This window comes from Lutjanus erythropterus, chromosome 15 (genome assembly GCF_056507025.1).
Source record: "Lutjanus erythropterus isolate fLutEry1 chromosome 15, fLutEry1.hap2, whole genome shotgun sequence".
In the NCBI taxonomy this organism is placed as follows: Eukaryota; Metazoa; Chordata; class Actinopteri; order Lutjaniformes; family Lutjanidae; genus Lutjanus; species Lutjanus erythropterus.
The window spans coordinates 1,419,084-1,444,720 of NC_139331.1; the positions used below are offsets into that span (position 1 = coordinate 1,419,084).

Genomic DNA, 25,637 nt, shown 5'->3' on the forward strand with positions numbered 1-25,637 from the left:
AGCACTTAGGGGGAGTATACGGAAACATGCAAGGAGGCCTTTAACACGTAGAAGGACGGCCAGGCATTTTTTCCTGATCTTCAGCTGATGTTGAGCTCCCCCTTGAGGTCCTGGGTGATGGTGGCGTCCAGGAAGCGCAAGGAGTCCACAGTGCCGCCTGGGGAGTCTCACAGGATGATGGTTGGATGGGAAGGCGCTCTGTCTGAAATACACAACCATCTGTGCTGTCTTTAGAGCTTGTAGCTCCACGTTGCGCTGCCCGCACCAGGTCATCGGATGGTCAGCCTCCCACCTGTAGGCAGACTCAACCCCACCGGAGATGAGCCCAACGACAGTGGTGTCTTGTCAAGCACGGTCGTTAGCCGGGAGCCGCTGGTGAAGTCTCTCAGAGTACTGTCGCTTCGCTTCTCTCACCGCCTTGCTAAACCTAAAGTCTTCCCAGAAGCCGTTGCAAGACGTCGCAGTCTCTACGTCCTCACCCAGGCTGTCGGTAGCAGTCCTGAAAACATACCAGTCGGGGCAGTCCAAGCCCCAAGTCCAGGCTCCTCCACGGCTTCGCCGTTCAACTTCTTTGCTGTCCTCACAGCCGCTGTGGAGAGCTTTTAATTTCGGCCCGTGTGCAGGGACCGGGTGGACCACGACGTGGTCAGAGTGTCCCTGTACAGCGTGCGGGACGCTGTGATAGGCGCATCCGATTGCGGCGACACAACGATTCAAAGCATTCTCCTCTCTGGTCGTACATTTCATAGACGCTCTGTATTTGGGAAGTTTATGACTTAGATTACCTTTGTTAAAGTTGCCGCGGACAATCACTACCGCGCCCGGGCTTGTCCGCTCCGAAGGCGGTACCCGGTCGGAAAGCTTGCCCCGTGCCCCCTACACGTTGGCCTGCGGTGGCATGTGAACGCCGACCGGCGCGAAGGACGCAAAGACGCCGGGGGAGGAGAAGGCTTTGACTGAACAACTTCAGCAACCAGTAGCGCTATTGATGGGTAGGGATCCTTCGTGTGAAAGGGAGGAGAGAAAAAAAAAAAAAAAAAAAAAAAAAAAAAGGCTATCCTCGACACGTAAAATGACCGTGTTGCCTGGCATTGTAAACGTTTGCGGGTCAGCACACAGGTCGCTTCGGCGGCACGCGTGCACAGGTGGCAAGTTGGCGCCTGGTTTCCGTAGTGTAGTGGTCATCACGTTCGCCTAACACGCGAAAGGTCCCCGGTTCGAAACCGGGCGGAAACAGTCTTTGCTATTGGTGCTTCCACAAAAAGCACGCGGCAAAGTCATCAGTACCCCCGGCGACGCAGAGCACGAAACAATATGAATCGCGGCCGTTTATCTCTCTGGAGACAACGAAGAAAGCGGACGGGGACTAGCGACTTCCCTCCTTCCCTACGGTCAGCCTTCTGCCAAATGTCTTTAACTTAGAGCACATTGCCTGTTCCTGCTTGGCCAACTTTCTGCTTTTGTTTTGTTTTTCTTTGTTTTTTCCCCCCTGCTCAGCTGCTTGCATCTTTCTTTGTTGTTGCTGCTGTTGTTTTTGCCCCGACGACAGGAGGGCTGGAACAAGGCCAGAGCCGACCTTTGTCTACGAATGGCCAGATCCCCGCTCAAGGAGCGTTTCAAATACAGTAGACCTTCACGGTCCCGTGCCTGCAGCAGTTACTGTCACTCCAATCCCCGAGACAGCAAGTGTGACCGAATCCAGTTTAAAACCCCTCGTCCCCTCTCCATCCATCCGGGCATTTTCCTCCGTTCGTCCGGGGTCAGTGTGCGGTGGCAGCAGGCTAAGCGGGGTGCTCCAGACGTCCCTCTCCCCAGCAACGCTTTCCGGCTCCCTCCGGTGGGGTCGCCCCCGAGGCATTCCCAGGCCAGATGAGATGCGGGATCCCTCCGGCGACTTCTGGCTCGACCCCAGCGTCTCCTCCCAGTTGGACGTGCCCGGCAAAACCTCCAGACGAAGACGTCCAGGAGGCATCCTAGTCAGACGCCCGAACCCCTTCCACTGGCTCCTTTCGACGCAAAAGGTGCAGCGTTTCTACTCCGATCTCCTTACGGGTGGCTTGGCTCAGCCTCACCCTGTACGTGAGGCTGAGCCAAGCCACCCTGAGGAGGAAACTCATTTCAGCCACTTTTATTCGCAGCCCCATCATTTTGGTCACCACCCAAAAGCCCATGACCATAGGTGAGGGCAGCCGCGTATATCGGCCGCTAAATGGAAAACTTTGCCTACCGGCTCAGCTCCCTCTTCATCACGGCGGTCGGCAGGTTTTGCCGCTCGCTGAGCAGGCGCGTGTACGCGGGTACGAGCCAGGCCGGCCTTCAGGCATGTTTCCGTAGTGTAGTGGTTATCACGTTCGCCTCACACGCGAAAGGTCCCCGGTTCGAAACCGGGCGGAAACACTCTTCTTTGCTTGGGCATTCAGGCCAAGCTGTGGTCAGTCACATCGTCACACGCCCGCACGGTGCTCAGCGCCAGTCCAAGGAAACCGCTGCTGCTTGTTGATAGGCGCAGCGGCCTATGCCCTCACTTGGACAAAAGGGCACGGGGCGGCAGCAACTTTTGCCCTCTCTGGTGAGCAGTAGGCAGCTGCGGGAAAAGGAAAACCTCCCCGTCGGGGAATCGAACCCCGGTCTTCCGCGTGACAGGCGGAGATACTGTCCACTATACTAACGAGGAACCCCGCAGCGCCCTGCTTGGCCTGTAAACCGGCTGGTGGCGCTGTTCCAGCACTTAGGGGGAGTATACGGAAACATGCAAGGAGGCCTTTAACACGTAGAAGGACGGCCAGGCATTTTTTCCTGATCTTCAGCTGATGTTGAGCTCCCCCTTGAGGTCCTGGGTGATGGTGGCGTCCAGGAAGCGCAAGGAGTCCACAGTGCCGCCTGGGGAGTCTCACAGGATGATGGTTGGATGGGAAGGCGCTCTGTCTGAAATACACAACCATCTGTGCTGTCTTTAGAGCTTGTAGCTCCACGTTGCGCTGCCCGCACCAGGTCATCGGATGGTCAGCCTCCCACCTGTAGGCAGACTCAACCCCACCGGAGATGAGCCCAACGACAGTGGTGTCTTGTCAAGCACGGTCGTTAGCCGGGAGCCGCTGGTGAAGTCTCTCAGAGTACTGTCGCTTCGCTTCTCTCACCGCCTTGCTAAACCTAAAGTCTTCCCAGAAGCCGTTGCAAGACGTCGCAGTCTCTACGTCCTCACCCAGGCTGTCGGTAGCAGTCCTGAAAACATACCAGTCGGGGCAGTCCAAGCCCCAAGTCCAGGCTCCTCCACGGCTTCGCCGTTCAACTTCTTTGCTGTCCTCACAGCCGCTGTGGAGAGCTTTTAATTTCGGCCCGTGTGCAGGGACCGGGTGGACCACGACGTGGTCAGAGTGTCCCTGTACAGCGTGCGGGACGCTGTGATAGGCGCATCCGATTGCGGCGACACAACGATTCAAAGCATTCTCCTCTCTGGTCGTACATTTCATAGACGCTCTGTATTTGGGAAGTTTATGACTTAGATTACCTTTGTTAAAGTTGCCGCGGACAATCACTACCGCGCCCGGGCTTGTCCGCTCCGAAGGCGGTACCCGGTCGGAAAGCTTGCCCCGTGCCCCCTACACGTTGGCCTGCGGTGGCATGTGAACGCCGACCGGCGCGAAGGACGCAAAGACGCCGGGGGAGGAGAAGGCTTTGACTGAACAACTTCAGCAACCAGTAGCGCTATTGATGGGTAGGGATCCTTCGTGTGAAAGGGAGGAGAGAAAAAAAAAAAAAAAAAAAAAAAAAAAAAGGCTATCCTCGACACGTAAAATGACCGTGTTGCCTGGCATTGTAAACGTTTGCGGGTCAGCACACAGGTCGCTTCGGCGGCACGCGTGCACAGGTGGCAAGTTGGCGCCTGGTTTCCGTAGTGTAGTGGTCATCACGTTCGCCTAACACGCGAAAGGTCCCCGGTTCGAAACCGGGCGGAAACAGTCTTTGCTATTGGTGCTTCCACAAAAAGCACGCGGCAAAGTCATCAGTACCCCCGGCGACGCAGAGCACGAAACAATATGAATCGCGGCCGTTTATCTCTCTGGAGACAACGAAGAAAGCGGACGGGGACTAGCGACTTCCCTCCTTCCCTACGGTCAGCCTTCTGCCAAATGTCTTTAACTTAGAGCACATTGCCTGTTCCTGCTTGGCCAACTTTCTGCTTTTGTTTTGTTTTTCTTTGTTTTTTCCCCCCTGCTCAGCTGCTTGCATCTTTCTTTGTTGTTGCTGCTGTTGTTTTTGCCCCGACGACAGGAGGGCTGGAACAAGGCCAGAGCCGACCTTTGTCTACGAATGGCCAGATCCCCGCTCAAGGAGCGTTTCAAATACAGTAGACCTTCACGGTCCCGTGCCTGCAGCAGTTACTGTCACTCCAATCCCCGAGACAGCAAGTGTGACCGAATCCAGTTTAAAACCCCTCGTCCCCTCTCCATCCATCCGGGCATTTTCCTCCGTTCGTCCGGGGTCAGTGTGCGGTGGCAGCAGGCTAAGCGGGGTGCTCCAGACGTCCCTCTCCCCAGCAACGCTTTCCGGCTCCCTCCGGTGGGGTCGCCCCCGAGGCATTCCCAGGCCAGATGAGATGCGGGATCCCTCCGGCGACTTCTGGCTCGACCCCAGCGTCTCCTCCCAGTTGGACGTGCCCGGCAAAACCTCCAGACGAAGACGTCCAGGAGGCATCCTAGTCAGACGCCCGAACCCCTTCCACTGGCTCCTTTCGACGCAAAAGGTGCAGCGTTTCTACTCCGATCTCCTTACGGGTGGCTTGGCTCAGCCTCACCCTGTACGTGAGGCTGAGCCAAGCCACCCTGAGGAGGAAACTCATTTCAGCCACTTTTATTCGCAGCCCCATCATTTTGGTCACCACCCAAAAGCCCATGACCATAGGTGAGGGCAGCCGCGTATATCGGCCGCTAAATGGAAAACTTTGCCTACCGGCTCAGCTCCCTCTTCATCACGGCGGTCGGCAGGTTTTGCCGCTCGCTGAGCAGGCGCGTGTACGCGGGTACGAGCCAGGCCGGCCTTCAGGCATGTTTCCGTAGTGTAGTGGTTATCACGTTCGCCTCACACGCGAAAGGTCCCCGGTTCGAAACCGGGCGGAAACACTCTTCTTTGCTTGGGCATTCAGGCCAAGCTGTGGTCAGTCACATCGTCACACGCCCGCACGGTGCTCAGCGCCAGTCCAAGGAAACCGCTGCTGCTTGTTGATAGGCGCAGCGGCCTATGCCCTCACTTGGACAAAAGGGCACGGGGCGGCAGCAACTTTTGCCCTCTCTGGTGAGCAGTAGGCAGCTGCGGGAAAAGGAAAACCTCCCCGTCGGGGAATCGAACCCCGGTCTTCCGCGTGACAGGCGGAGATACTGTCCACTATACTAACGAGGAACCCCGCAGCGCCCTGCTTGGCCTGTAAACCGGCTGGTGGCGCTGTTCCAGCACTTAGGGGGAGTATACGGAAACATGCAAGGAGGCCTTTAACACGTAGAAGGACGGCCAGGCATTTTTTCCTGATCTTCAGCTGATGTTGAGCTCCCCCTTGAGGTCCTGGGTGATGGTGGCGTCCAGGAAGCGCAAGGAGTCCACAGTGCCGCCTGGGGAGTCTCACAGGATGATGGTTGGATGGGAAGGCGCTCTGTCTGAAATACACAACCATCTGTGCTGTCTTTAGAGCTTGTAGCTCCACGTTGCGCTGCCCGCACCAGGTCATCGGATGGTCAGCCTCCCACCTGTAGGCAGACTCAACCCCACCGGAGATGAGCCCAACGACAGTGGTGTCTTGTCAAGCACGGTCGTTAGCCGGGAGCCGCTGGTGAAGTCTCTCAGAGTACTGTCGCTTCGCTTCTCTCACCGCCTTGCTAAACCTAAAGTCTTCCCAGAAGCCGTTGCAAGACGTCGCAGTCTCTACGTCCTCACCCAGGCTGTCGGTAGCAGTCCTGAAAACATACCAGTCGGGGCAGTCCAAGCCCCAAGTCCAGGCTCCTCCACGGCTTCGCCGTTCAACTTCTTTGCTGTCCTCACAGCCGCTGTGGAGAGCTTTTAATTTCGGCCCGTGTGCAGGGACCGGGTGGACCACGACGTGGTCAGAGTGTCCCTGTACAGCGTGCGGGACGCTGTGATAGGCGCATCCGATTGCGGCGACACAACGATTCAAAGCATTCTCCTCTCTGGTCGTACATTTCATAGACGCTCTGTATTTGGGAAGTTTATGACTTAGATTACCTTTGTTAAAGTTGCCGCGGACAATCACTACCGCGCCCGGGCTTGTCCGCTCCGAAGGCGGTACCCGGTCGGAAAGCTTGCCCCGTGCCCCCTACACGTTGGCCTGCGGTGGCATGTGAACGCCGACCGGCGCGAAGGACGCAAAGACGCCGGGGGAGGAGAAGGCTTTGACTGAACAACTTCAGCAACCAGTAGCGCTATTGATGGGTAGGGATCCTTCGTGTGAAAGGGAGGAGAGAAAAAAAAAAAAAAAAAAAAAAAAAAAAAGGCTATCCTCGACACGTAAAATGACCGTGTTGCCTGGCATTGTAAACGTTTGCGGGTCAGCACACAGGTCGCTTCGGCGGCACGCGTGCACAGGTGGCAAGTTGGCGCCTGGTTTCCGTAGTGTAGTGGTCATCACGTTCGCCTAACACGCGAAAGGTCCCCGGTTCGAAACCGGGCGGAAACAGTCTTTGCTATTGGTGCTTCCACAAAAAGCACGCGGCAAAGTCATCAGTACCCCCGGCGACGCAGAGCACGAAACAATATGAATCGCGGCCGTTTATCTCTCTGGAGACAACGAAGAAAGCGGACGGGGACTAGCGACTTCCCTCCTTCCCTACGGTCAGCCTTCTGCCAAATGTCTTTAACTTAGAGCACATTGCCTGTTCCTGCTTGGCCAACTTTCTGCTTTTGTTTTGTTTTTCTTTGTTTTTTCCCCCCTGCTCAGCTGCTTGCATCTTTCTTTGTTGTTGCTGCTGTTGTTTTTGCCCCGACGACAGGAGGGCTGGAACAAGGCCAGAGCCGACCTTTGTCTACGAATGGCCAGATCCCCGCTCAAGGAGCGTTTCAAATACAGTAGACCTTCACGGTCCCGTGCCTGCAGCAGTTACTGTCACTCCAATCCCCGAGACAGCAAGTGTGACCGAATCCAGTTTAAAACCCCTCGTCCCCTCTCCATCCATCCGGGCATTTTCCTCCGTTCGTCCGGGGTCAGTGTGCGGTGGCAGCAGGCTAAGCGGGGTGCTCCAGACGTCCCTCTCCCCAGCAACGCTTTCCGGCTCCCTCCGGTGGGGTCGCCCCCGAGGCATTCCCAGGCCAGATGAGATGCGGGATCCCTCCGGCGACTTCTGGCTCGACCCCAGCGTCTCCTCCCAGTTGGACGTGCCCGGCAAAACCTCCAGACGAAGACGTCCAGGAGGCATCCTAGTCAGACGCCCGAACCCCTTCCACTGGCTCCTTTCGACGCAAAAGGTGCAGCGTTTCTACTCCGATCTCCTTACGGGTGGCTTGGCTCAGCCTCACCCTGTACGTGAGGCTGAGCCAAGCCACCCTGAGGAGGAAACTCATTTCAGCCACTTTTATTCGCAGCCCCATCATTTTGGTCACCACCCAAAAGCCCATGACCATAGGTGAGGGCAGCCGCGTATATCGGCCGCTAAATGGAAAACTTTGCCTACCGGCTCAGCTCCCTCTTCATCACGGCGGTCGGCAGGTTTTGCCGCTCGCTGAGCAGGCGCGTGTACGCGGGTACGAGCCAGGCCGGCCTTCAGGCATGTTTCCGTAGTGTAGTGGTTATCACGTTCGCCTCACACGCGAAAGGTCCCCGGTTCGAAACCGGGCGGAAACACTCTTCTTTGCTTGGGCATTCAGGCCAAGCTGTGGTCAGTCACATCGTCACACGCCCGCACGGTGCTCAGCGCCAGTCCAAGGAAACCGCTGCTGCTTGTTGATAGGCGCAGCGGCCTATGCCCTCACTTGGACAAAAGGGCACGGGGCGGCAGCAACTTTTGCCCTCTCTGGTGAGCAGTAGGCAGCTGCGGGAAAAGGAAAACCTCCCCGTCGGGGAATCGAACCCCGGTCTTCCGCGTGACAGGCGGAGATACTGTCCACTATACTAACGAGGAACCCCGCAGCGCCCTGCTTGGCCTGTAAACCGGCTGGTGGCGCTGTTCCAGCACTTAGGGGGAGTATACGGAAACATGCAAGGAGGCCTTTAACACGTAGAAGGACGGCCAGGCATTTTTTCCTGATCTTCAGCTGATGTTGAGCTCCCCCTTGAGGTCCTGGGTGATGGTGGCGTCCAGGAAGCGCAAGGAGTCCACAGTGCCGCCTGGGGAGTCTCACAGGATGATGGTTGGATGGGAAGGCGCTCTGTCTGAAATACACAACCATCTGTGCTGTCTTTAGAGCTTGTAGCTCCACGTTGCGCTGCCCGCACCAGGTCATCGGATGGTCAGCCTCCCACCTGTAGGCAGACTCAACCCCACCGGAGATGAGCCCAACGACAGTGGTGTCTTGTCAAGCACGGTCGTTAGCCGGGAGCCGCTGGTGAAGTCTCTCAGAGTACTGTCGCTTCGCTTCTCTCACCGCCTTGCTAAACCTAAAGTCTTCCCAGAAGCCGTTGCAAGACGTCGCAGTCTCTACGTCCTCACCCAGGCTGTCGGTAGCAGTCCTGAAAACATACCAGTCGGGGCAGTCCAAGCCCCAAGTCCAGGCTCCTCCACGGCTTCGCCGTTCAACTTCTTTGCTGTCCTCACAGCCGCTGTGGAGAGCTTTTAATTTCGGCCCGTGTGCAGGGACCGGGTGGACCACGACGTGGTCAGAGTGTCCCTGTACAGCGTGCGGGACGCTGTGATAGGCGCATCCGATTGCGGCGACACAACGATTCAAAGCATTCTCCTCTCTGGTCGTACATTTCATAGACGCTCTGTATTTGGGAAGTTTATGACTTAGATTACCTTTGTTAAAGTTGCCGCGGACAATCACTACCGCGCCCGGGCTTGTCCGCTCCGAAGGCGGTACCCGGTCGGAAAGCTTGCCCCGTGCCCCCTACACGTTGGCCTGCGGTGGCATGTGAACGCCGACCGGCGCGAAGGACGCAAAGACGCCGGGGGAGGAGAAGGCTTTGACTGAACAACTTCAGCAACCAGTAGCGCTATTGATGGGTAGGGATCCTTCGTGTGAAAGGGAGGAGAGAAAAAAAAAAAAAAAAAAAAAAAAAAAAAGGCTATCCTCGACACGTAAAATGACCGTGTTGCCTGGCATTGTAAACGTTTGCGGGTCAGCACACAGGTCGCTTCGGCGGCACGCGTGCACAGGTGGCAAGTTGGCGCCTGGTTTCCGTAGTGTAGTGGTCATCACGTTCGCCTAACACGCGAAAGGTCCCCGGTTCGAAACCGGGCGGAAACAGTCTTTGCTATTGGTGCTTCCACAAAAAGCACGCGGCAAAGTCATCAGTACCCCCGGCGACGCAGAGCACGAAACAATATGAATCGCGGCCGTTTATCTCTCTGGAGACAACGAAGAAAGCGGACGGGGACTAGCGACTTCCCTCCTTCCCTACGGTCAGCCTTCTGCCAAATGTCTTTAACTTAGAGCACATTGCCTGTTCCTGCTTGGCCAACTTTCTGCTTTTGTTTTGTTTTTCTTTGTTTTTTCCCCCCTGCTCAGCTGCTTGCATCTTTCTTTGTTGTTGCTGCTGTTGTTTTTGCCCCGACGACAGGAGGGCTGGAACAAGGCCAGAGCCGACCTTTGTCTACGAATGGCCAGATCCCCGCTCAAGGAGCGTTTCAAATACAGTAGACCTTCACGGTCCCGTGCCTGCAGCAGTTACTGTCACTCCAATCCCCGAGACAGCAAGTGTGACCGAATCCAGTTTAAAACCCCTCGTCCCCTCTCCATCCATCCGGGCATTTTCCTCCGTTCGTCCGGGGTCAGTGTGCGGTGGCAGCAGGCTAAGCGGGGTGCTCCAGACGTCCCTCTCCCCAGCAACGCTTTCCGGCTCCCTCCGGTGGGGTCGCCCCCGAGGCATTCCCAGGCCAGATGAGATGCGGGATCCCTCCGGCGACTTCTGGCTCGACCCCAGCGTCTCCTCCCAGTTGGACGTGCCCGGCAAAACCTCCAGACGAAGACGTCCAGGAGGCATCCTAGTCAGACGCCCGAACCCCTTCCACTGGCTCCTTTCGACGCAAAAGGTGCAGCGTTTCTACTCCGATCTCCTTACGGGTGGCTTGGCTCAGCCTCACCCTGTACGTGAGGCTGAGCCAAGCCACCCTGAGGAGGAAACTCATTTCAGCCACTTTTATTCGCAGCCCCATCATTTTGGTCACCACCCAAAAGCCCATGACCATAGGTGAGGGCAGCCGCGTATATCGGCCGCTAAATGGAAAACTTTGCCTACCGGCTCAGCTCCCTCTTCATCACGGCGGTCGGCAGGTTTTGCCGCTCGCTGAGCAGGCGCGTGTACGCGGGTACGAGCCAGGCCGGCCTTCAGGCATGTTTCCGTAGTGTAGTGGTTATCACGTTCGCCTCACACGCGAAAGGTCCCCGGTTCGAAACCGGGCGGAAACACTCTTCTTTGCTTGGGCATTCAGGCCAAGCTGTGGTCAGTCACATCGTCACACGCCCGCACGGTGCTCAGCGCCAGTCCAAGGAAACCGCTGCTGCTTGTTGATAGGCGCAGCGGCCTATGCCCTCACTTGGACAAAAGGGCACGGGGCGGCAGCAACTTTTGCCCTCTCTGGTGAGCAGTAGGCAGCTGCGGGAAAAGGAAAACCTCCCCGTCGGGGAATCGAACCCCGGTCTTCCGCGTGACAGGCGGAGATACTGTCCACTATACTAACGAGGAACCCCGCAGCGCCCTGCTTGGCCTGTAAACCGGCTGGTGGCGCTGTTCCAGCACTTAGGGGGAGTATACGGAAACATGCAAGGAGGCCTTTAACACGTAGAAGGACGGCCAGGCATTTTTTCCTGATCTTCAGCTGATGTTGAGCTCCCCCTTGAGGTCCTGGGTGATGGTGGCGTCCAGGAAGCGCAAGGAGTCCACAGTGCCGCCTGGGGAGTCTCACAGGATGATGGTTGGATGGGAAGGCGCTCTGTCTGAAATACACAACCATCTGTGCTGTCTTTAGAGCTTGTAGCTCCACGTTGCGCTGCCCGCACCAGGTCATCGGATGGTCAGCCTCCCACCTGTAGGCAGACTCAACCCCACCGGAGATGAGCCCAACGACAGTGGTGTCTTGTCAAGCACGGTCGTTAGCCGGGAGCCGCTGGTGAAGTCTCTCAGAGTACTGTCGCTTCGCTTCTCTCACCGCCTTGCTAAACCTAAAGTCTTCCCAGAAGCCGTTGCAAGACGTCGCAGTCTCTACGTCCTCACCCAGGCTGTCGGTAGCAGTCCTGAAAACATACCAGTCGGGGCAGTCCAAGCCCCAAGTCCAGGCTCCTCCACGGCTTCGCCGTTCAACTTCTTTGCTGTCCTCACAGCCGCTGTGGAGAGCTTTTAATTTCGGCCCGTGTGCAGGGACCGGGTGGACCACGACGTGGTCAGAGTGTCCCTGTACAGCGTGCGGGACGCTGTGATAGGCGCATCCGATTGCGGCGACACAACGATTCAAAGCATTCTCCTCTCTGGTCGTACATTTCATAGACGCTCTGTATTTGGGAAGTTTATGACTTAGATTACCTTTGTTAAAGTTGCCGCGGACAATCACTACCGCGCCCGGGCTTGTCCGCTCCGAAGGCGGTACCCGGTCGGAAAGCTTGCCCCGTGCCCCCTACACGTTGGCCTGCGGTGGCATGTGAACGCCGACCGGCGCGAAGGACGCAAAGACGCCGGGGGAGGAGAAGGCTTTGACTGAACAACTTCAGCAACCAGTAGCGCTATTGATGGGTAGGGATCCTTCGTGTGAAAGGGAGGAGAGAAAAAAAAAAAAAAAAAAAAAAAAAAAAAAAAGGCTATCCTCGACACGTAAAATGACCGTGTTGCCTGGCATTGTAAACGTTTGCGGGTCAGCACACAGGTCGCTTCGGCGGCACGCGTGCACAGGTGGCAAGTTGGCGCCTGGTTTCCGTAGTGTAGTGGTCATCACGTTCGCCTAACACGCGAAAGGTCCCCGGTTCGAAACCGGGCGGAAACAGTCTTTGCTATTGGTGCTTCCACAAAAAGCACGCGGCAAAGTCATCAGTACCCCCGGCGACGCAGAGCACGAAACAATATGAATCGCGGCCGTTTATCTCTCTGGAGACAACGAAGAAAGCGGACGGGGACTAGCGACTTCCCTCCTTCCCTACGGTCAGCCTTCTGCCAAATGTCTTTAACTTAGAGCACATTGCCTGTTCCTGCTTGGCCAACTTTCTGCTTTTGTTTTGTTTTTCTTTGTTTTTTCCCCCCTGCTCAGCTGCTTGCATCTTTCTTTGTTGTTGCTGCTGTTGTTTTTGCCCCGACGACAGGAGGGCTGGAACAAGGCCAGAGCCGACCTTTGTCTACGAATGGCCAGATCCCCGCTCAAGGAGCGTTTCAAATACAGTAGACCTTCACGGTCCCGTGCCTGCAGCAGTTACTGTCACTCCAATCCCCGAGACAGCAAGTGTGACCGAATCCAGTTTAAAACCCCTCGTCCCCTCTCCATCCATCCGGGCATTTTCCTCCGTTCGTCCGGGGTCAGTGTGCGGTGGCAGCAGGCTAAGCGGGGTGCTCCAGACGTCCCTCTCCCCAGCAACGCTTTCCGGCTCCCTCCGGTGGGGTCGCCCCCGAGGCATTCCCAGGCCAGATGAGATGCGGGATCCCTCCGGCGACTTCTGGCTCGACCCCAGCGTCTCCTCCCAGTTGGACGTGCCCGGCAAAACCTCCAGACGAAGACGTCCAGGAGGCATCCTAGTCAGACGCCCGAAACCCTTCCACTGGCTCCTTTCGACGCAAAAGGTGCAGCGTTTCTACTCCGATCTCCTTACGGGTGGCTTGGCTCAGCCTCACCCTGTACGTGAGGCTGAGCCAAGCCACCCTGAGGAGGAAACTCATTTCAGCCACTTTTATTCGCAGCCCCATCATTTTGGTCACCACCCAAAAGCCCATGACCATAGGTGAGGGCAGCCGCGTATATCGGCCGCTAAATGGAAAACTTTGCCTACCGGCTCAGCTCCCTCTTCATCACGGCGGTCGGCAGGTTTTGCCGCTCGCTGAGCAGGCGCGTGTACGCGGGTACGAGCCAGGCCGGCCTTCAGGCATGTTTCCGTAGTGTAGTGGTTATCACGTTCGCCTCACACGCGAAAGGTCCCCGGTTCGAAACCGGGCGGAAACACTCTTCTTTGCTTGGGCATTCAGGCCAAGCTGTGGTCAGTCACATCGTCACACGCCCGCACGGTGCTCAGCGCCAGTCCAAGGAAACCGCTGCTGCTTGTTGATAGGCGCAGCGGCCTATGCCCTCACTTGGACAAAAGGGCACGGGGCGGCAGCAACTTTTGCCCTCTCTGGTGAGCAGTAGGCAGCTGCGGGAAAAGGAAAACCTCCCCGTCGGGGAATCGAACCCCGGTCTTCCGCGTGACAGGCGGAGATACTGTCCACTATACTAACGAGGAACCCCGCAGCGCCCTGCTTGGCCTGTAAACCGGCTGGTGGCGCTGTTCCAGCACTTAGGGGGAGTATACGGAAACATGCAAGGAGGCCTTTAACACGTAGAAGGACGGCCAGGCATTTTTTCCTGATCTTCAGCTGATGTTGAGCTCCCCCTTGAGGTCCTGGGTGATGGTGGCGTCCAGGAAGCGCAAGGAGTCCACAGTGCCGCCTGGGGAGTCTCACAGGATGATGGTTGGATGGGAAGGCGCTCTGTCTGAAATACACAACCATCTGTGCTGTCTTTAGAGCTTGTAGCTCCACGTTGCGCTGCCCGCACCAGGTCATCGGATGGTCAGCCTCCCACCTGTAGGCAGACTCAACCCCACCGGAGATGAGCCCAACGACAGTGGTGTCTTGTCAAGCACGGTCGTTAGCCGGGAGCCGCTGGTGAAGTCTCTCAGAGTACTGTCGCTTCGCTTCTCTCACCGCCTTGCTAAACCTAAAGTCTTCCCAGAAGCCGTTGCAAGACGTCGCAGTCTCTACGTCCTCACCCAGGCTGTCGGTAGCAGTCCTGAAAACATACCAGTCGGGGCAGTCCAAGCCCCAAGTCCAGGCTCCTCCACGGCTTCGCCGTTCAACTTCTTTGCTGTCCTCACAGCCGCTGTGGAGAGCTTTTAATTTCGGCCCGTGTGCAGGGACCGGGTGGACCACGACGTGGTCAGAGTGTCCCTGTACAGCGTGCGGGACGCTGTGATAGGCGCATCCGATTGCGGCGACACAACGATTCAAAGCATTCTCCTCTCTGGTCGTACATTTCATAGACGCTCTGTATTTGGGAAGTTTATGACTTAGATTACCTTTGTTAAAGTTGCCGCGGACAATCACTACCGCGCCCGGGCTTGTCCGCTCCGAAGGCGGTACCCGGTCGGAAAGCTTGCCCCGTGCCCCCTACACGTTGGCCTGCGGTGGCATGTGAACGCCGACCGGCGCGAAGGACGCAAAGACGCCGGGGGAGGAGAAGGCTTTGACTGAACAACTTCAGCAACCAGTAGCGCTATTGATGGGTAGGGATCCTTCGTGTGAAAGGGAGGAGAGAAAAAAAAAAAAAAAAAAAAAAAAAAAAGGCTATCCTCGACACGTAAAATGACCGTGTTGCCTGGCATTGTAAACGTTTGCGGGTCAGCACACAGGTCGCTTCGGCGGCACGCGTGCACAGGTGGCAAGTTGGCGCCTGGTTTCCGTAGTGTAGTGGTCATCACGTTCGCCTAACACGCGAAAGGTCCCCGGTTCGAAACCGGGCGGAAACAGTCTTTGCTATTGGTGCTTCCACAAAAAGCACGCGGCAAAGTCATCAGTACCCCCGGCGACGCAGAGCACGAAACAATATGAATCGCGGCCGTTTATCTCTCTGGAGACAACGAAGAAAGCGGACGGGGACTAGCGACTTCCCTCCTTCCCTACGGTCAGCCTTCTGCCAAATGTCTTTAACTTAGAGCACATTGCCTGTTCCTGCTTGGCCAACTTTCTGCTTTTGTTTTGTTTTTCTTTGTTTTTTCCCCCCTGCTCAGCTGCTTGCATCTTTCTTTGTTGTTGCTGCTGTTGTTTTTGCCCCGACGACAGGAGGGCTGGAACAAGGCCAGAGCCGACCTTTGTCTACGAATGGCCAGATCCCCGCTCAAGGAGCGTTTCAAATACAGTAGACCTTCACGGTCCCGTGCCTGCAGCAGTTACTGTCACTCCAATCCCCGAGACAGCAAGTGTGACCGAATCCAGTTTAAAACCCCTCGTCCCCTCTCCATCCATCCGGGCATTTTCCTCCGTTCGTCCGGGGTCAGTGTGCGGTGGCAGCAGGCTAAGCGGGGTGCTCCAGACGTCCCTCTCCCCAGCAACGCTTTCCGGCTCCCTCCGGTGGGGTCGCCCCCGAGGCATTCCCAGGCCAGATGAGATGCGGGATCCCTCCGGCGACTTCTGGCTCGACCCCAGCGTCTCCTCCCAGTTGGACGTGCCCGGCAAAACCTCCAGACGAAGACGTCCAGGAGGCATCCTAGTCAGACGCCCGAACCCCTTCCACTGGCTCCTTTCGACGCAAAAGGTGCAGCGTTTCTACTCCGATCTCCTTACGGGTGGCTTGGCTCAGCCTCACCCTGTACGTGAGGCTGAGCCAAGCCACCCTGAGGAGGAAACTCATTTCAGCCACTTTTATTCGCAGCCCCATCATTTTGGTCACCACCCAAAAGCCCATGACCATAGGTGAGGGCAGCCGCGTATATCGGCCGCTAAATGGAAAACTTTGCCTACCGGCTCAGCTCCCTCTTCATCACGGCGGTCGGCAGGTTTTGCCGCTCGCTGAGCAGGCGCGTGTACGCGGGTACGAGCCAGGCCGGCCTTCAGGCATGTTTCCGTAGTGTAGTGGTTATCACGTTCGCCTCACACGCGAAAGGTCCCCGGTTCGAAACCGGGCGGAAACACTCTTCTTTGCTTGGGCATTCAGGCCAAGCTGTGGTCAGTCACATCGTCACACGCCCGCACGGTGCTCAGCGCCAGTCCAAGGAAACCGCTGCTGCTTGTTGATAGGCGCAGCGGCCTATGCCCTCACTTGGACAAAAGGGTACGGGGCGGCAGCAACTTTTGCCCTCTCTGGTGAGCAGTAGGCAGCTGCGGGAAAAGGAAAACCTCCCCGTCGGGGAATCGAACCCCGGTCTTCCGCGTGACAGGCGGAGATACTGTCCACTATACTAACGAGGAACCCCGCAGCGCCCTGCTTGGCCTGTAAACCGGCTGGTGGCGCTGTTCCAGCACTTAGGGGGAGTATACGGAAACATGCAAGGAGGCCTTTAACACGTAGAAGGACGGCCAGGCATTTTTTCCTGATCTTCAGCTGATGTTGAGCTCCCCCTTGAGGTCCTGGGTGATGGTGGCGTCCAGGAAGCGCAAGGAGTCCACAGTGCCGCCTGGGGAGTCTCACAGGATGATGGTTGGATGGGAAGGCGCTCTGTCTGAAATACACAACCATCTGTGCTGTCTTTAGAGCTTGTAGCTCCACGTTGCGCTGCCCGCACCAGGTCATCGGATGGTCAGCCTCCCACCTGTAGGCAGACTCAACCCCACCGGAGATGAGCCCAACGACAGTGGTGTCTTGTCAAGCACGGTCGTTAGCCGGGAGCCGCTGGTGAAGTCTCTCAGAGTACTGTCGCTTCGCTTCTCTCACCGCCTTGCTAAACCTAAAGTCTTCCCAGAAGCCGTTGCAAGACGTCGCAGTCTCTACGTCCTCACCCAGGCTGTCGGTAGCAGTCCTGAAAACATACCAGTCGGGGCAGTCCAAGCCCCAAGTCCAGGCTCCTCCACGGCTTCGCCGTTCAACTTCTTTGCTGTCCTCACAGCCGCTGTGGAGAGCTTTTAATTTCGGCCCGTGTGCAGGGACCGGGTGGACCACGACGTGGTCAGAGTGTCCCTGTACAGCGTGCGGGACGCTGTGATAGGCGCATCCGATTGCGGCGACACAACGATTCAAAGCATTCTCCTCTCTGGTCGTACATTTCATAGACGCTCTGTATTTGGGAAGTTTATGACTTAGATTACCTTTGTTAAAGTTGCCGCGGACAATCACTACCGCGCCCGGGCTTGTCCGCTCCGAAGGCGGTACCCGGTCGGAAAGCTTGCCCCGTGCCCCCTACACGTTGGCCTGCGGTGGCATGTGAACGCCGACCGGCGCGAAGGACGCAAAGACGCCGGGGGAGGAGAAGGCTTTGACTGAACAACTTCAGCAACCAGTAGCGCTATTGATGGGTAGGGATCCTTCGTGTGAAAGGGAGGAGAGAAAAAAAAAAAAAAAAAAAAAAAAAAAAAGGCTATCCTCGACACGTAAAATGACCGTGTTGCCTGGCATTGTAAACGTTTGCGGGTCAGCACACAGGTCGCTTCGGCGGCACGCGTGCACAGGTGGCAAGTTGGCGCCTGGTTTCCGTAGTGTAGTGGTCATCACGTTCGCCTAACACGCGAAAGGTCCCCGGTTCGAAACCGGGCGGAAACAGTCTTTGCTATTGGTGCTTCCACAAAAAGCACGCGGCAAAGTCATCAGTACCCCCGGCGACGCAGAGCACGAAACAATATGAATCGCGGCCGTTTATCTCTCTGGAGACAACGAAGAAAGCGGACGGGGACTAGCGACTTCCCTCCTTCCCTACGGTCAGCCTTCTGCCAAATGTCTTTAACTTAGAGCACATTGCCTGTTCCTGCTTGGCCAACTTTCTGCTTTTGTTTTGTTTTTCTTTGTTTTTTCCCCCCTGCTCAGCTGCTTGCATCTTTCTTTGTTGTTGCTGCTGTTGTTTTTGCCCCGACGACAGGAGGGCTGGAACAAGGCCAGAGCCGACCTTTGTCTACGAATGGCCAGATCCCCGCTCAAGGAGCGTTTCAAATACAGTAGACCTTCACGGTCCCGTGCCTGCAGCAGTTACTGTCACTCCAATCCCCGAGACAGCAAGTGTGACCGAATCCAGTTTAAAACCCCTCGTCCCCTCTCCATCCATCCGGGCATTTTCCTCCGTTCGTCCGGGGTCAGTGTGCGGTGGCAGCAGGCTAAGCGGGGTGCTCCAGACGTCCCTCTCCCCAGCAACGCTTTCCGGCTCCCTCCGGTGGGGTCGCCCCCGAGGCATTCCCAGGCCAGATGAGATGCGGGATCCCTCCGGCGACTTCTGGCTCGACCCCAGCGTCTCCTCCCAGTTGGACGTGCCCGGCAAAACCTCCAGACGAAGACGTCCAGGAGGCATCCTAGTCAGACGCCCGAACCCCTTCCACTGGCTCCTTTCGACGCAAAAGGTGCAGCGTTTCTACTCCGATCTCCTTACGGGTGGCTTGGCTCAGCCTCACCCTGTACGTGAGGCTGAGCCAAGCCACCCTGAGGAGGAAACTCATTTCAGCCACTTTTATTCGCAGCCCCATCATTTTGGTCACCACCCAAAAGCCCATGACCATAGGTGAGGGCAGCCGCGTATATCGGCCGCTAAATGGAAAACTTTGCCTACCGGCTCAGCTCCCTCTTCATCACGGCGGTCGGCAGGTTTTGCCGCTCGCTGAGCAGGCGCGTGTACGCGGGTACGAGCCAGGCCGGCCTTCAGGCATGTTTCCGTAGTGTAGTGGTTATCACGTTCGCCTCACACGCGAAAGGTCCCCGGTTCGAAACCGGGCGGAAACACTCTTCTTTGCTTGGGCATTCAGGCCAAGCTGTGGTCAGTCACATCGTCACACGCCCGCACGGTGCTCAGCGCCAGTCCAAGGAAACCGCTGCTGCTTGTTGATAGGCGCAGCGGCCTATGCCCTCACTTGGACAAAAGGGTACGGGGCGGCAGCAACTTTTGCCCTCTCTGGTGAGCAGTAGGCAGCTGCGGGAAAAGGAAAACCTCCCCGTCGGGGAATCGAACCCCGGTCTTCCGCGTGACAGGCGGAGATACTGTCCACTATACTAACGAGGAACCCCGCAGCGCCCTGCTTGGCCTGTAAACCGGCTGGTGGCGCTGTTCCAGCACTTAGGGGGAGTATACGGAAACATGCAAGGAGGCCTTTAACACGTAGAAGGACGGCCAGGCATTTTTTCCTGATCTTCAGCTGATGTTGAGCTCCCCCTTGAGGTCCTGGGTGATGGTGGCGTCCAGGAAGCGCAAGGAGTCCACAGTGCCGCCTGGGGAGTCTCACAGGATGATGGTTGGATGGGAAGGCGCTCTGTCTGAAATACACAACCATCTGTGCTGTCTTTAGAGCTTGTAGCTCCACGTTGCGCTGCCCGCACCAGGTCATCGGATGGTCAGCCTCCCACCTGTAGGCAGACTCAACCCCACCGGAGATGAGCCCAACGACAGTGGTGTCTTGTCAAGCACGGTCGTTAGCCGGGAGCCGCTGGTGAAGTCTCTCAGAGTACTGTCGCTTCGCTTCTCTCACCGCCTTGCTAAACCTAAAGTCTTCCCAGAAGCCGTTGCAAGACGTCGCAGTCTCTACGTCCTCACCCAGGCTGTCGGTAGCAGTCCTGAAAACATACCAGTCGGGGCAGTCCAAGCCCCAAGTCCAGGCTCCTCCACGGCTTCGCCGTTCAACTTCTTTGCTGTCCTCACAGCCGCTGTGGAGAGCTTTTAATTTCGGCCCGTGTGCAGGGACCGGGTGGACCACGACGTGGTCAGAGTGTCCCTGTACAGCGTGCGGGACGCTGTGATAGGCGCATCCGATTGCGGCGACACAACGATTCAAAGCATTCTCCTCTCTGGTCGTACATTTCATAGACGCTCTGTATTTGGGAAGTTTATGACTTAGATTACCTTTGTTAAAGTTGCCGCGGACAATCACTACCGCGCCCGGGCTTGTCCGCTCCGAAGGCGGTACCCGGTCGGAAAGCTTGCCCCGTGCCCCCTACACGTTGGCCTGCGGTGGCATGTGAACGCCGACCGGCGCGAAGGACGCAAAGACGCCGGGGGAGGAGAAGGCTTTGACTGAACAACTTCAGCATTCAGTAGCGCTATTGATGGGTAGGGATCCTTCGTGTGAAAGGGAGGAGAGAAAAAAAAAAAAAAAAAAAAAAAAAAAAAAAGGCTATCCTCGACACGTAAAATGACCGTGTTGCCTGGCATTGTAAACGTTTGCGGGTCAGCACACAGGTCGCTTCGGCGGCACGCGTGCACAGGTGCCAAGTTGGCGCCTGGTTTCCGTAGTGTAGTGGTCATCACGTTCGCCTAACACGCGAAAGGTCCCCGGTTCGAAACCGGGCGGAAACAGTCTTTGCTATTGGTGCTTCCACAAAAAGCACGCGGCAAAGTCATCAGTACCCCCGGCGACGCAGAGCACGAAACAATATGAATCGCGGCCGTTTATCTCTCTGGAGACAACGAAGAAAGCGGACGGGGACTAGCGACTTCCCTCCTTCCCTACGGTCAGCCTTCTGCCAAATGTCTTTAACTTAGAGCACATTGCCTGTTCCTGCTTGGCCAACTTTCTGCTTTTGTTTTGTTTTTCTTTGTTTTTTCCCCCCTGCTCAGCTGCTTGCATCTTTCTTTGTTGTTGCTGCTGTTGTTTTTGCCCCGACGACAGGAGGGCTGGAACAAGGCCAGAGCCGACCTTTGTCTACGAATGGCCAGATCCCCGCTCAAGGAGCGTTTCAAATACAGTAGACCTTCACGGTCCCGTGCCTGCAGCAGTTACTGTCACTCCAATCCCCGAGACAGCAAGTGTGACCGAATCCAGTTTAAAACCCCTCGTCCCCTCTCCATCCATCCGGGCATTTTCCTCCGTTCGTCCGGGGTCAGTGTGCGGTGGCAGCAGGCTAAGCGGGGTGCTCCAGACGTCCCTCTCCCCAGCAACGCTTTCCGGCTCCCTCCGGTGGGGTCGCCCCCGAGGCATTCCCAGGCCAGATGAGATGCGGGATCCCTCCGGCGACTTCTGGCTCGACCCCAGCGTCTCCTCCCAGTTGGACGTGCCCGGCAAAACCTCCAGACGAAGACGTCCAGGAGGCATCCTAGTCAGACGCCCGAACCCCCTCCACTGGCTCCTTTCGACGCAAAAGGTGCAGCGTTTCTACTCCGATCTCCTTACGGATGTCGGCCCTCCTCACCCTGTACGTGAGGCTGAGCCAAGCCACCCTGAGGAGGAAGCTCATTTCAGCCACTTTTATTCGCAGCCCCATCATTTTGGTCACCACCCAAAAGCCCATGACCATAGTTGAGGGCAGCCGCGTATATCGGCCGCTAAATGGAAAACTTTGCCTACCGGCTCAGCTCCCTCTTCATCACGGCGGTCGGCAGGTTTTGCCGCTCGCTGAGCAGGCGCGTGTACGCGGGTACGAGCCAGGCCGGTCTTCAGGCATGTTTCCGTAGTGTAGTCGTTATCACGTTCGCCTCACACGCGAAAGGTCCCCGGTTCGAAACCGGGCGGAAACACTCTTCTTTGCTTGGGCATTCAGGCCAAGCTGTGGTCAGTCACATCGTCACACGCCCGCACGGTGCTCAGCGCCAGTCCAAGGAAACCGCTGCTGTTTGTTGATAGGCGCAGCGGCCTATGCCCTCACTTGGACAAAAGGACACGGGGCGGCAGCAACTTTTGCCCTCTCTGGTGAGCAGTAGGCAGCTGCGGGAAAAGGAAAACCTCCCCGTCGGGGAATCGAACCCCGGTCTTCCGCGTGACAGGCGGAGATACTGTCCACTATACTAACAAGGAACCCCGCAGCGCCCTGCTTGGCCTGTAAACCGGCTGGTGGCGCTGTTCCAGCACTTAGGGGGAGTATACGGAAACATGCAAGGAGGCCTTTAACACGTAGAAGGACGGCCAGGCATTTTTTCCTGATCTTCAGCTGATGTTGAGCTCCCCCTTGAGGTCCTGGGTGATGGTGGCGTCCAGGAAGCGCAAGGAGTCCACAGTGCCGACTGGGGAGTCTCACAGGATGATGGTTGGATGGGAAGGCGCTCTGTCTGAAATACACAACCATCTGTGCTGTCTTTAGAGCTTGTAGCTCCACGTTGCGCTGCCCGCACCAGGTCATCGGATGGTCAGCCTCCCACCTGTAGGCAGACTCAACCCCACCGGAGATGAGCCCAACGACAGTGGTGTCTTGTCAAGCACGGTCGTTAGCCGGGAGCCGCTGGTGAAGTCTCTCAGAGTACTGTCGCTTCGCTTCTCTCACCGCCTTGCTAAACCTAAAGTCTTCCCAGAAGCCGTTGCAAGACGTCGCAGTCTCTACGTCCTCACCCAGGCTGTCGGTAGCAGTCCTGAAAACATACCAGTCGGGGCAGTCCAAGCCCCAAGTCCAGGCTCCTCCACGGCTTCGCCGTTCAACTTCTTTGCTGTCCTCACAGCCGCTGTGGAGAGCTTTTAATTTCGGCCCGTGTGCAGGGACCGGGTGGACCACGACGTGGTCAGAGTGTCCCTGTACAGCGTGCGGGACGCTGTGATAGGCGCATCCGATTGCGGCGACACAACGATTCAAAGCATTCTCCTCTCTGGTCGTACATTTCATAGACGCTCTGTATTTGGGAAGTTTATGACTTAGATTACCTTTGTTAAAGTTGCCGCGGACAATCACTACCGCGCCCGGGCTTGTCCGCTCCGAAGGCGGTACCCGGTCGGAAAGCTTGCCCCGTGCCCCCTACACGTTGGCCTGCGGTGGCATGTGAACGCCGACCGGCGCGAAGGACGCAAAGACGCCGGGGGAGGAGAAGGCTTTGACTGAACAACTTCAGCAACCAGTAGCGCTATTGATGGGTAGGGATCCTTCGTGTGAAAGGGAGGAGAGAAAAAAAAAAAAAAAAAAAAAAAAAAAAAGGCTATCCTCGACACGTAAAATGACCGTGTTGCCTGGCATTGTAAACGTTTGCGGGTCAGCACACAGGTCGCTTCGGCGGCACGCGTGCACAGGTGGCAAGTTGGCGCCTGGTTTCCGTAGTGTAGTGGTCATCACGTTCGCCTAACACGCGAAAGGTCCCCGGTTCGAAACCGGGCGGAAACAGTCTTTGCTATTGGTGCTTCCACAAAAAGCACGCGGCAAAGTCATCAGTACCCCCGGCGACGCAGAGCACGAAACAATATGAATCGCGGCCGTTTATCTCTCTGGAGACAACGAAGAAAGCGGACGGGGACTAGCGACTTCCCTCCTTCCCTACGGTCAGCCTTCTGCCAAATGTCTTTAACTTAGAGCACATTGCCTGTTCCTGCTTGGCCAACTTTCTGCTTTTGTTTTGTTTTTCTTTGTTTTTTCCCCCCTGCTCAGCTGCTTGCATCTTTCTTTGTTGTTGCTGCTGTTGTTTTTGCCCCGACGACAGGAGGGCTGGAACAAGGCCAGAGCCGACCTTTGTCTACGAATGGCCAGATCCCCGCTCAAGGAGCGTTTCAAATACAGTAGACCTTCACGGTCCCGTGCCTGCAGCAGTTACTGTCACTCCAATCCCCGAGACAGCAAGTGTGACCGAATCCAGTTTAAAACCCCTCGTCCCCTCTCCATCCATCCGGGCATTTTCCTCCGTTCGTCCGGGGTCAGTGTGCGGTGGCAGCAGGCTAAGCGGGGTGCTCCAGACGTCCCTCTCCCCAGCAACGCTTTCCGGCTCCCTCCGGTGGGGTCGCCCCCGAGGCATTCCCAGGCCAGATGAGATGCGGGATCCCTCCGGCGACTTCTGGCTCGACCCCAGCGTCTCCTCCCAGTTGGACGTGCCCGGCAAAACCTCCAGACGAAGACGTCCAGGAGGCATCCTAGTCAGACGCCCGAACCCCTTCCACTGGCTCCTTTCGACGCAAAAGGTGCAGCGTTTCTACTCCGATCTCCTTACGGGTGGCTTGGCTCAGCCTCACCCTGTACGTGAGGCTGAGCCAAGCCACCCTGAGGAGGAAACTCATTTCAGCCACTTTTATTCGCAGCCCCATCATTTTGGTCACCACCCAAAAGCCCATGACCATAGGTGAGGGCAGCCGCGTATATCGGCCGCTAAATGGAAAACTTTGCCTACCGGCTCAGCTCCCTCTTCATCACGGCGGTCGGCAGGTTTTGCCGCTCGCTGAGCAGGCGCGTGTACGCGGGTACGAGCCAGGCCGGCCTTCAGGCATGTTTCCGTAGTGTAGTGGTTATCACGTTCGCCTCACACGCGAAAGGTCCCCGGTTCGAAACCGGGCGGAAACACTCTTCTTTGCTTGGGCATTCAGGCCAAGCTGTGGTCAGTCACATCGTCACACGCCCGCACGGTGCTCAGCGCCAGTCCAAGGAAACCGCTGCTGCTTGTTGATAGGCGCAGCGGCCTATGCCCTCACTTGGACAAAAGGGCACGGGGCGGCAGCAACTTTTGCCCTCTCTGGTGAGCAGTAGGCAGCTGCGGGAAAAGGAAAACCTCCCCGTCGGGGAATCGAACCCCGGTCTTCCGCGTGACAGGCGGAGATACTGTCCACTATACTAACGAGGAACCCCGCAGCGCCCTGCTTGGCCTGTAAACCGGCTGGTGGCGCTGTTCCAGCACTTAGGGGGAGTATACGGAAACATGCAAGGAGGCCTTTAACACGTAGAAGGACGGCCAGGCATTTTTTCCTGATCTTCAGCTGATGTTGAGCTCCCCCTTGAGGTCCTGGGTGATGGTGGCGTCCAGGAAGCGCAAGGAGTCCACAGTGCCGCCTGGGGAGTCTCACAGGATGATGGTTGGATGGGAAGGCGCTCTGTCTGAAATACACAACCATCTGTGCTGTCTTTAGAGCTTGTAGCTCCACGTTGCGCTGCCCGCACCAGGTCATCGGATGGTCAGCCTCCCACCTGTAGGCAGACTCAACCCCACCGGAGATGAGCCCAACGACAGTGGTGTCTTGTCAAGCACGGTCGTTAGCCGGGAGCCGCTGGTGAAGTCTCTCAGAGTACTGTCGCTTCGCTTCTCTCACCGCCTTGCTAAACCTAAAGTCTTCCCAGAAGCCGTTGCAAGACGTCGCAGTCTCTACGTCCTCACCCAGGCTGTCGGTAGCAGTCCTGAAAACATACCAGTCGGGGCAGTCCAAGCCCCAAGTCCAGGCTCCTCCACGGCTTCGCCGTTCAACTTCTTTGCTGTCCTCACAGCCGCTGTGGAGAGCTTTTAATTTCGGCCCGTGTGCAGGGACCGGGTGGACCACGACGTGGTCAGAGTGTCCCTGTACAGCGTGCGGGACGCTGTGATAGGCGCATCCGATTGCGGCGACACAACGATTCAAAGCATTCTCCTCTCTGGTCGTACATTTCATAGACGCTCTGTATTTGGGAAGTTTATGACTTAGATTACCTTTGTTAAAGTTGCCGCGGACAATCACTACCGCGCCCGGGCTTGTCCGCTCCGAAGGCGGTACCCGGTCGGAAAGCTTGCCCCGTGCCCCCTACACGTTGGCCTGCGGTGGCATGTGAACGCCGACCGGCGCGAAGGACGCAAAGACGCCGGGGGAGGAGAAGGCTTTGACTGAACAACTTCAGCATTCAGTAGCGCTATTGATGGGTAGGGATCCTTCGTGTGAAAGGGAGGAGAGAAAAAAAAAAAAAAAAAAAAAAAAAAAAAAAGGCTATCCTCGACACGTAAAATGACCGTGTTGCCTGGCATTGTAAACGTTTGCGGGTCAGCACACAGGTCGCTTC

General features: G+C 56.9%; 27 non-coding genes across 27 annotated transcripts; 18 read left to right on the top strand and 9 right to left on the bottom strand.

Moving 5' to 3' along the window:
* The first annotated feature begins 1,163 nt into the window (after nucleotides 1–1,163).
* On the top strand, nucleotides 1,164–1,236 carry trnav-aac (transfer RNA valine (anticodon AAC)). The gene has a single exon. It is a non-coding gene; the product is annotated as a tRNA-Val (tRNA).
* Nucleotides 1,237–2,324: 1,088 nt separating this feature from the next.
* Nucleotides 2,325–2,397, top strand: trnav-cac (transfer RNA valine (anticodon CAC)). The gene has a single exon. It is a non-coding gene; the product is annotated as a tRNA-Val (tRNA).
* A 205-nt stretch (nucleotides 2,398–2,602) lies between these two features.
* trnad-guc (transfer RNA aspartic acid (anticodon GUC)) lies at nucleotides 2,603–2,674 on the bottom strand. The gene has a single exon. It is a non-coding gene; the product is annotated as a tRNA-Asp (tRNA).
* A 1,212-nt stretch (nucleotides 2,675–3,886) lies between these two features.
* Nucleotides 3,887–3,959, top strand: trnav-aac (transfer RNA valine (anticodon AAC)). Its single transcript has one exon. It is a non-coding gene; the product is annotated as a tRNA-Val (tRNA).
* A 1,088-nt stretch (nucleotides 3,960–5,047) lies between these two features.
* trnav-cac (transfer RNA valine (anticodon CAC)) lies at nucleotides 5,048–5,120 on the top strand. The gene has a single exon. It is a non-coding gene; the product is annotated as a tRNA-Val (tRNA).
* A 205-nt stretch (nucleotides 5,121–5,325) lies between these two features.
* Nucleotides 5,326–5,397, bottom strand: trnad-guc (transfer RNA aspartic acid (anticodon GUC)). The gene has a single exon. It is a non-coding gene; the product is annotated as a tRNA-Asp (tRNA).
* Nucleotides 5,398–6,609: 1,212 nt separating this feature from the next.
* trnav-aac (transfer RNA valine (anticodon AAC)) lies at nucleotides 6,610–6,682 on the top strand. The gene has a single exon. It is a non-coding gene; the product is annotated as a tRNA-Val (tRNA).
* Nucleotides 6,683–7,770: 1,088 nt separating this feature from the next.
* trnav-cac (transfer RNA valine (anticodon CAC)) lies at nucleotides 7,771–7,843 on the top strand. Its single transcript has one exon. It is a non-coding gene; the product is annotated as a tRNA-Val (tRNA).
* Nucleotides 7,844–8,048: 205 nt separating this feature from the next.
* On the bottom strand, nucleotides 8,049–8,120 carry trnad-guc (transfer RNA aspartic acid (anticodon GUC)). Its single transcript has one exon. It is a non-coding gene; the product is annotated as a tRNA-Asp (tRNA).
* Nucleotides 8,121–9,332: 1,212 nt separating this feature from the next.
* Nucleotides 9,333–9,405, top strand: trnav-aac (transfer RNA valine (anticodon AAC)). The gene has a single exon. It is a non-coding gene; the product is annotated as a tRNA-Val (tRNA).
* A 1,088-nt stretch (nucleotides 9,406–10,493) lies between these two features.
* trnav-cac (transfer RNA valine (anticodon CAC)) lies at nucleotides 10,494–10,566 on the top strand. The gene has a single exon. It is a non-coding gene; the product is annotated as a tRNA-Val (tRNA).
* Nucleotides 10,567–10,771: 205 nt separating this feature from the next.
* On the bottom strand, nucleotides 10,772–10,843 carry trnad-guc (transfer RNA aspartic acid (anticodon GUC)). Its single transcript has one exon. It is a non-coding gene; the product is annotated as a tRNA-Asp (tRNA).
* Nucleotides 10,844–12,058: 1,215 nt separating this feature from the next.
* On the top strand, nucleotides 12,059–12,131 carry trnav-aac (transfer RNA valine (anticodon AAC)). The gene has a single exon. It is a non-coding gene; the product is annotated as a tRNA-Val (tRNA).
* A 1,088-nt stretch (nucleotides 12,132–13,219) lies between these two features.
* On the top strand, nucleotides 13,220–13,292 carry trnav-cac (transfer RNA valine (anticodon CAC)). Its single transcript has one exon. It is a non-coding gene; the product is annotated as a tRNA-Val (tRNA).
* Nucleotides 13,293–13,497: 205 nt separating this feature from the next.
* On the bottom strand, nucleotides 13,498–13,569 carry trnad-guc (transfer RNA aspartic acid (anticodon GUC)). The gene has a single exon. It is a non-coding gene; the product is annotated as a tRNA-Asp (tRNA).
* A 1,211-nt stretch (nucleotides 13,570–14,780) lies between these two features.
* On the top strand, nucleotides 14,781–14,853 carry trnav-aac (transfer RNA valine (anticodon AAC)). The gene has a single exon. It is a non-coding gene; the product is annotated as a tRNA-Val (tRNA).
* A 1,088-nt stretch (nucleotides 14,854–15,941) lies between these two features.
* trnav-cac (transfer RNA valine (anticodon CAC)) lies at nucleotides 15,942–16,014 on the top strand. The gene has a single exon. It is a non-coding gene; the product is annotated as a tRNA-Val (tRNA).
* Nucleotides 16,015–16,219: 205 nt separating this feature from the next.
* On the bottom strand, nucleotides 16,220–16,291 carry trnad-guc (transfer RNA aspartic acid (anticodon GUC)). Its single transcript has one exon. It is a non-coding gene; the product is annotated as a tRNA-Asp (tRNA).
* Nucleotides 16,292–17,503: 1,212 nt separating this feature from the next.
* Nucleotides 17,504–17,576, top strand: trnav-aac (transfer RNA valine (anticodon AAC)). The gene has a single exon. It is a non-coding gene; the product is annotated as a tRNA-Val (tRNA).
* Nucleotides 17,577–18,664: 1,088 nt separating this feature from the next.
* On the top strand, nucleotides 18,665–18,737 carry trnav-cac (transfer RNA valine (anticodon CAC)). Its single transcript has one exon. It is a non-coding gene; the product is annotated as a tRNA-Val (tRNA).
* Nucleotides 18,738–18,942: 205 nt separating this feature from the next.
* Nucleotides 18,943–19,014, bottom strand: trnad-guc (transfer RNA aspartic acid (anticodon GUC)). Its single transcript has one exon. It is a non-coding gene; the product is annotated as a tRNA-Asp (tRNA).
* Nucleotides 19,015–20,228: 1,214 nt separating this feature from the next.
* On the top strand, nucleotides 20,229–20,301 carry trnav-aac (transfer RNA valine (anticodon AAC)). The gene has a single exon. It is a non-coding gene; the product is annotated as a tRNA-Val (tRNA).
* Nucleotides 20,302–21,386: 1,085 nt separating this feature from the next.
* trnav-cac (transfer RNA valine (anticodon CAC)) lies at nucleotides 21,387–21,459 on the top strand. Its single transcript has one exon. It is a non-coding gene; the product is annotated as a tRNA-Val (tRNA).
* Nucleotides 21,460–21,664: 205 nt separating this feature from the next.
* Nucleotides 21,665–21,736, bottom strand: trnad-guc (transfer RNA aspartic acid (anticodon GUC)). The gene has a single exon. It is a non-coding gene; the product is annotated as a tRNA-Asp (tRNA).
* Nucleotides 21,737–22,948: 1,212 nt separating this feature from the next.
* trnav-aac (transfer RNA valine (anticodon AAC)) lies at nucleotides 22,949–23,021 on the top strand. Its single transcript has one exon. It is a non-coding gene; the product is annotated as a tRNA-Val (tRNA).
* Nucleotides 23,022–24,109: 1,088 nt separating this feature from the next.
* On the top strand, nucleotides 24,110–24,182 carry trnav-cac (transfer RNA valine (anticodon CAC)). The gene has a single exon. It is a non-coding gene; the product is annotated as a tRNA-Val (tRNA).
* Nucleotides 24,183–24,387: 205 nt separating this feature from the next.
* On the bottom strand, nucleotides 24,388–24,459 carry trnad-guc (transfer RNA aspartic acid (anticodon GUC)). Its single transcript has one exon. It is a non-coding gene; the product is annotated as a tRNA-Asp (tRNA).
* Nucleotides 24,460–25,637: the final 1,178 nt, after the last annotated feature.